Genomic DNA, 8,833 nt, shown 5'->3' on the forward strand with positions numbered 1-8,833 from the left:
GCAAATTCAAACTGGATGACCAGAGACGGTAACATTTATCATGTAGGTACTTATCTTACAATATTTAACCGTCTGTGTTTTAATTTCGACAATTAGAAATAATATTTCTAGCCTGCACAGTGTTGCAGGTTTCATGAAGTGGCAAACATTATTTTCCGTTATGCTAATACATACTGTACAAAATCTGGAGTATTTGTTTATATTTACATGCGCAGCTGCTGATGTAATTCTGCTGACGTATGTGTGTGATTTTTACAACTGCTGATCTACGTTCAGTGCAAGCAACGAGGCGATTTTGCTTGAAATGTGGAACCGCGAGACTTCCTAAAGTTTTATGTGGTTTTTGGTGTTCGTTACAGTCATGTGTGTATGTATTCAGCTCTCTATTTCCACAAATTTAAACAAAATATTATACTAGTTTACTAAAACAAGTATAGCCTTATGTTAGACCAATAGAAAAAAAAAGCAATTAACAAAAAATAAAGATACGTACATATTTTGTAATGAACATATTTTTAATTTGACAAAGTATCATTCATAGTGCCTACAACGTGTTCTGTTAAACGAACCAAACAGATGAAAATATTATGAGTGCTTTAATAACACATGGAATCCTGTCTTTGCATTCCCAGGCCATCTAGAGACAAGACTTTCCCGCACCAATATGGCTGCGTCTATGTGCTGTCGTTAAGAAATGTAAATAGCAAAATATCTGAAACTCTTCTGAATATATTACACTGTTGCCTTATTTTTTCGTAATTATTTTCCACGTTTTTTGTGGTGTGCTATTATTCGTTCTTTAAAAAAACAAAAACGTCAGCAAACGTAACGTCCTCTGATTGGGCTGCAGGACTATCTTCCACTTGTTGAGTGACTGTTAGAGGGCATGCTTTTGCAACACACACACTGTAGCTACCTAACCTGTAATGTCAGTGGTTGGATTTTGGTAGAACACCATTTTAATTCAACAGGATAAACCAGATTTTTGTAAGATCAAAGTAACTGAAAGGTGGGATAACGGGAGTTTTTATCAGTAGCTACTTTCAGTTTTAGTCAACGTTAAAATTTGCCTAAAGCCTAGAGCCTTTTATGGCTCTTACAATATGAAAGACCCTGCCTTGACCCTGTTTTGTGGGAAACTCCGGCTGTTGCAGATATGTATCTGCATTCATCTGAACAATATATCGTTATATTGTCCCGATAACGATATAACCCTGAAGGTAAGCGCGTCATGGACTAAAGTAAAACAGTATGTTGGATGTGCCACGCAATGCTCAATTACATGTGTGGGAACTAGTGTGTTAGCGCAGTTAGCTCGTTAACGTGTTGGCCGTCTAGCCCCACGCACGGCGCGATCAGGGGTAGCTCGTTAACGGAGATTTGCCGTGTTGTGGCGTTAACGTCATTTCAACGATATTAACGCTGACAGCACTAGTGGGAACACAACGAATATGACTGCACATTTACGCCGACATCATCCTAGTGCAAAGACAAGTGGAAGCAGACAAAAACAACAAACATGCATGCTACAAACTTTACCCGAGTCATTTAGACAGCCGTTAGCACATGATTCTCCTTATGGGGAGGACCTAATATGTTTAATATTGTGGCGAGCTCAGACAAGGAGGAGACGGAGGTGTCGTTTGGTCTTGCTTCCCGTGAGCTAGCCAGGGAGCACAGCCGTTTATTGACATCTGCAGAAGAACACTGCCGCTAGCTAACTGCTCAGCGCGGCAACCGCACAGCAACAACACACAGTGCGCCCCCTGACCCCGGAAGGACACACCGTCGCAGCGAGAGGGCGTCACCCGTCACTATGGCAACATAAACAAAACATAACTGTACAAACAGAACCCCGAACAGCCCTGACCCGCTACAATATGCTGCTGAGAATATAGCCCAGAAGAAGCGTATAGTATAGCTTTTATTTTGGAAAGAGCCATTTCTCTGTAATAAACTCTCTTTTCCAAAGATGAGTGATTCCTCAATCAGATACAGGGCTCGCAAAAATTTTTCCAGTCGGGCTACCAAAATCTATCTCTGCCCTGCCCGTCGGGCTATTGTAGGAATCAAAATATATGTCAATGCTTTTGCATTCTTTCTGAAATGTAGCTGGGTAATTATGTCATTGGCATCGATGAGCCACTGTCAATATGTGACATATTGAAATCGCGTTTGAATTTGCGCTTGTTTTTTTGCTTTCACTTTGCAATCGCGCGAACTGTGTATAGAGAGCGACAGCACTGATCTGTGAGTGATGATAATTTGCGCACCAATTCCTCTGACATGGTCTTATCAATCGTTAGCTTACTATGCAAACATGACAAGTGAAATCTCCCGCAGCAAGCTTAAACATGTGAGAGGTTGATCGCGCAGAGAATCGCTGACCGTTATGTGTGTGTGTGTAAAATCAGCAGGATATATATTTTAGTTCTGCTGAGCCAAATAAGACAGGTCAGGGTGAAGTAGTGACAGCCAAAGAAAAGCTTACCACAAAATGTTATGACAAATCAGACTATAAGGCAAAAAGAAAGGCAACAAGAAAGTGCAGCTTTATGGTTTCATGGACAAAAGAATTTCTGTGGCTGCAATATGACGAGCTATATAACCAGGGGTGCACATAAGTGGTCCGCAGGTGCGCATTCACTGTCAAAATAAAAAACGCGCACAAGATAAGAAGTTGCAACGAGTGTTTGCGTACATAAGATTTTCAGGAGGAGGACAGACATTTGTTTAGAACTCTTAAAGATGTCGAAGAAGCAAGCTCCTTTAAGCAATTACTGTGATGTTCCTCCACCTCCAAAGAAATGTCAGGAGTGCGAACCACAAAAGAAGCGCGTATTCTCGAAAAGGTAGTTGCAGGAAGTGAGCTGGCTTCAAACAAATGATGAACCCACAGAGATGTGGTGCGGAATGTGCCGTGAAAATTTAATAAATGACAAATTAAAAAGGCATGAACATTTCTTTTTGTATCGAAAAAATATCGAACCGTGACACCAAAGTAACACACACACACACACACACACACACAAATTGGTTACCCTCCTGCCTTTCCCCAAGGGTTTTAATATTTCTTTTTCCACCTCTTCTTTTAGACTCCCTCATATGGATGCAGTAATCCGCTGATAGCCCTTTCTTAAATTTTGGGCCCAATGTTTTCTTCTATTTGTGTGGGAGGTCATCACTGGTGAGTTATGCACTAAAGTGCCCAGTGATGACTGACATGGCCTCCAGTCCTCTGTCCAGAGCCTTGCCCTCTTCAGCTTTGTGTGTGTTCAGTGATCTGATTGTAATAAAAAATTTTGACTCCAGATCCGAAATGTAAATTGAAGTTGCCCACAGGACACTTTACTCCCCCAGCTGTTCAGGCTGTGGGCTCTAAATACCCTTTTCTGACTGCAGAGATGGTGCAGAAAAACAATAGGTGAAAGGTCATTGTTTTGAGTATGCACAGTTTAGTGACAGTTCATGTGCATACCCAAGGAATGTCATGCATTTGAAGACTGCTGAATGGGCCATACTTGAATAATAAAAACGAACATGAAGTTATCAGTTGTGGATCTTATCAGGGCACACAAGGCCAATGCAGTGGAGCCAGAAAAACCCTTATCTTCCAGTGTCACACCTGACACTACCTGGATGTAAGCTGATTCTTCTATTGCACAATTATTTTCAAAGGGAATAAAACTGATCTGAAGTTTAAAACCCTTCTTCCACAATTTGTTTTCGGCTGTTGCATTCCAGTATGACAAGTTTTTAAAAAGAAGATATAAAGCAAAAAAACCCAGACCACACATATAGAGTTTTTAAGAAGATGAACTGATCTCACTCCTCGTTTCCTATAGCAGAAAACTACTCAAAGTTTTTTCACACAAAGAGAGATGTTCCTGTGTGGTGCAGCAACAACTACCTAGGCATGAGCCATCACCCCAAAATCATCAAGGCTATCATGTGAGTATTCACGCTGATCATCTGTAGCTCTTGTTACTTTTGTTTAGACCAAATATGATGGAGAAAAATAATTCAGGGTTCAGGACAGTAAACTCTCTCTGCTTCTGTTCTGAAGATATGCTGTACAAAAGCATGGTGCTAGTGCAGGAGGAGCACCAAACATTTCAATAACAAGCAACTTCCATGTGGATCTTCATTATGTACTACCTGACCTCCCTTGGAAGGATGTAGCAGAGCTGTTCACTCTCTGCTTTGTAGCCAATGACTCTACATAGTTTACCCTGTCAAAGATGCTACCAGCTACTTCAATTTTGGCTTAAACTAATGTAATAAGTGACCTAAAGTTGAATGTCTTTGAATGGTTACACGTTTTCTTATTTTGATTGAAATGTATTGGAGAGATTTTTTTCTTTCTTTTGTTTATTCTGCAAGGTTGTGAAATTTACTCGGAAGCCGGAAACCATGCGTCAGTGATTCAGGGTTTAAGAAACAGCTGGGCTAAAAAGTTTATATCGTCACAATGACGCCAGCCGCCTACAAGAGCTACTTGAGAAATCGGACTCCTCCACTTCAAAAATCGTTGCCATCCGTTCAATGGATGGTAAGTACGTGGTCCTCCTTTTAGTGTGAATGTCTTTAATTGGGCTTTTAAAATGTTCAGCTATTCTTTTTAATTAGAATGTACAGGATTTCTAGAAGTTTCTATTACTCTCTGTGTAAGTGGATTCAGTGAAATCACACATCTAATACACGTCAGGGTCAGCAATGAATAAATAAATGCAAACTGTTGATTTGTATGAATAAAAATATTTTAATTTTCAATGCCGTGCTCTCTGCAGGAGCAGTGTGCCTACTTGAAGGGATGTGCAACGTTGCTCACAAGTTTGGTGCTATTACATTTGTGGATGAATTGCATGCTAGAGGATTATAAGGCCCCAGAGGAGGAGGGATTGAAGACAGATAAAGTCATGAAAAAAATGGATATCATCTCTGGTACACTTTGTAAGTGGACACTTCATCAGTGAGAGCAAACATTTTCTGACAACTGCTGCATAGGTTTTATAGAGGATTTAATATCCAGCTATGGCAATCAGCTGTTTAGGTGGCTATATTGCCAGCACCAGCCCCTGGTGGACACAGTGCCCAGTTGTGCTGCAGGTTTCTTCTCTACCAAGTCTCTGCCCCCCATGCTGTTGGCAGGGGAATACATTAAGATCCTGAAAAGTGAAGAAGGCCAGATGCTCAGAAGGAAACATCAGACGACTGTCAAGCTGCTTCGACAGATGCTGATGGATTCTGGCTTTCCTGTGGTTCACTGTCCAAACCACATTATTCTTGTCCAAGTAAGAAAATTCATGCACATTATGCTGTTGGAATCTTTAGCTGACAGGACAGTTGGTTCTGAAACAGGCATTTGATGCCTGGATAATGTTTTTTTACCGTATACTCACTAAACACTTAGTTAGGCCCACTTTGCTAGTAACAAGTTGGACTCGCTTTTGATTTTTTTTTTTTATACTTATATGATTATATTTCATATTTGCATTTACAAGTAGTTCAAAATGTGTACCTAATAAACTGGCCATGAGAGATTCTGTAAATCTCTCTTATAGAATGAGTTCCGTCTTACACTCAAAATTCAATTTGAGACTAAGACTGTGGGAAATGCAGAGAAGAACACTGTGGTTTGTGACACTATGATGTCTTGTGACAACATCAACGTTCAGGCGATTGACTACCCCGCCGTGGGTAAAGGAGAGGAGCTGCTGCGCATTGCCAGACCACACTCCCCAGATGATGGACTACTTTTTTAGTGTCAGTTTAACAATTCAGTTGCCAATCCTGTTTTTGTTGAGTTCTCCTCACCATATTGAAGTGTAAAATGCAGAAAAGTTGACTTTTATGCTCAATAATATGCCTGGCCATTAAGTAACAAAGATGATGAAAGGCATTACTTTATAGCTTCATCAGATAGTGAACCAGCTAATGGTTTAAAAAACTCGCTTATGATAGGATTATTTGGTCAGTATTTAAGCCGTTAAGGTTATCCAACATCTGTAATTCTCAGTCGTCAGTGCATCTGTTGTGTTGCTTTGTCTTCACAGATCGGCTGATGAAACATGAAAGGAAGTGGGTTTGGACCTGAGGTCGCCCGCCTTAGCAGAGTGCAACTTCTGCCAGCAACTTGTTCACTTTGAAAGATGAGTGTGAGAGAGAAGTCTTACTGCAAAGTCCTCAGTCCCATGATATCAGCAGTTGCCTGACATCACCAAAAGCACTGAATTCTCATGATATTAAAGCTGTATTGTTTTTTTTGTTTTTTTTTAAATAAACATGCGGTCTGTGTGTGGTTAAAGCACGAATGAACTCTTTTACATTTTTTAAAAACTACAGCTTTTACATGAATTAGCTGTTACATGTATGTGCAAAATGTCCTTTTTTTGTTTCAGAGGTACTGAACTTAAACTTTAAAAATACTGAACATAGTTTCCATCAGAGGTTTTTATGTTCACATATATTTAAATAAATGATCCGTGTTCCTAGTCTACTGGATTTCTTTGATTTTCTAATATTTTTAATTGTATTTCTTTTTTAATAATATATTTGAGTATTCTGGGAAAAGGATGACAGCAGTGGACAAATATGTGGACAGATGTTCTTGCGTTCTTCTCAGATTAATCTTTTCAGCTGCTGTTTGTTGGAAGAGTTTTGTTACTCTACCTTTCACTTCAGTCTTGAACTGTGAATCCAATTATGACCAGGCCATAGTTTTCAAATCTTCTGTCATTCTTGGAGTGTAGAAACCTTTACCCCTACTTCCATCTACTGTTTTCACTCATACATACATTGTGCACATCAGATTCAGCTGTATGCAGGCAGTGTAGTCCATGGCCATGTCAATCTCATGTCATCCTAACAAATTTGTTTTCATTTTATCTGGCCAATGATTTGCTGCCGATATTTCTCAAGCTTCAAATCTTTTTCTTTGGTTACGTTTAATCTTATAATTTTGTGCCATTTAAAAATCATTGTTTTTCTTGGACATTGTATTCAAAGGACTACTTCATACTGTGTTCTTCAGACATTCAGCCTCTTGTGCTAAACAAAAAGCATACGTCTGCTTTCAGTGCAAGGTATGCACAATTTCCAACACAAATTGTGCATGGTGTGACTTTTTTAATCCAAGGTGGCCACTATGCTTTCTAACACATCTTCTTTTACTGTGGCTGACCTTCTGTTTCAGCTTAAATTCAGTAGCCTACTAATGGTCTTCTGTATTGTTCCATATTTCCAAAGGCTCACATTTTCATTTTTCATTTATTCCAGTAAGTAAGGTTGCTGTGTGCTGGTGCTGGGTTTGTTACATATATCAACCCCATGGTATGAAATATCCTGCACTCTGATACACAGTTATCCAGCAGCCCAAAATGATCTCCGATCAGATCCTGTTTTATGTCTTCGTGGGCTCATCCAGTTTTATTTTCATACATTTATATGACAGTTAGGGTATCTGTGGTGCATATGTGCTGTACTGATATATGAGGAATTTTATTACATGCTTTACTCCTGACAGAGATATATCTGTTGCAACTAAGGCATGCTAAAGGGTGATTGCAATTCCGTTTTACAGATTAGGAAATAAAATAAATAGCATAAGCAAAAAAATTTTTACTGTTAAAATATTCTTCTGTTTTCATTTTTAATGCGAAACATATGAAACAACAGATACAGATCTTCAATTTAGTAGTCTTCTGCATGCAAAATGATCTTAAGGGCAGATTTGTCTTCATCTGGTTTTTCATTCATGAAATGCCCTTTGTGACATTCATGGCTTCACCACATGGAGGCACACTGGGCCGCCTCTTTGCAGCTGTGAGGCAGTGACATCAGACACCACCTCCCTTTGCAGATGACTCATAACTGGTGCAGCAGCTTTTGTAATGAACCACTAGAGGGTATCAGCAGAAAACAGGATATTGTGTTTCCCATCTAGATAACACGTGAGATCACATTGGTTGTATTAAAATCCGACAAACACACTTCCACACAGCTCACAGCATGGCACAACTGTAAAATCAGAGATTTTCGATACTAATTTCAATTAAATGAACTACTGACTTAATCTGCTATAACTGTAACAGCAGTATTATCAGTATTTTTTTCTTACGTGATAGTGGTGCTCTATGCTGTAGGCCGTGATCACCATGATTAGATTAACATACTCCAACGCAAAGACAGAAATCAATGAAGAGGAAGCACTTGCTTTATTGCTCATTTCTTAATTCATCTAACTGTGCATCCGGACATTATAGGAGGGTGCTTGTGCATCCACCGTGTTTGCGTGGAAGCCCTTGAAGCAGCACTTGACATGAAAGACGTGGGATTCTGCAGCAGAGACGTTTCCCCTCTTTGCTCTGGGAGAATTACCATGAGCTCACGTTTAGAGCCCGTTATGTAACCGTGTCGGTGGAAGTGGAGTAGACCACCAATATGATGCAAGTCTTGCTAGCTCAGAGCACACCCATATTTGGTTTTATTTAAATGAATGTCCTTGTTATGCATTGAGTTGACTTAGTAGAGTTTGATTTATTACATTATTCATAGATATTATCACACGAGACGTATGATACAGAGGCTATAATTTGGCATTTAGGGTCTTGTGCATTGTTTGACCTCATTATCACACATTACTTCCCTTCCCATCACTGTCCTTTGTAGATATGGGCTGTTCAGTTCCTTATTGGAAAGTTTTAGGGGAGGTCCAACTTTTCTACACTTCCTGTAAGATAGCTGAACTGGAGCAGAAATCATGCTGGCATGAAGGCCCACAGGCAGTGTGTGTGTGTGTGTGTGTGTGTGTGTGTGTGTGTGTGTGTGTGTG

General features: G+C 39.8%; 1 pseudogene; it reads left to right on the plus strand.

The window, feature by feature from the left end:
• Positions 1-3,793: 3,793 nt before the first annotated feature.
• On the plus strand, positions 3,794-6,065 carry LOC102216089 (5-aminolevulinate synthase, nonspecific, mitochondrial-like; annotated as a pseudogene).
• The last annotated feature ends 2,768 nt before the right edge of the window (positions 6,066-8,833 follow it).

The sequence above is a fragment of the Pundamilia nyererei genome, unplaced genomic scaffold (assembly GCF_000239375.1).
Source record: "Pundamilia nyererei isolate P.nyererei 1_Seehausen unplaced genomic scaffold, PunNye1.0 scaffold00236, whole genome shotgun sequence".
Lineage (NCBI taxonomy): Eukaryota > Metazoa > Chordata > Actinopteri > Cichliformes > Cichlidae > Pundamilia > Pundamilia nyererei.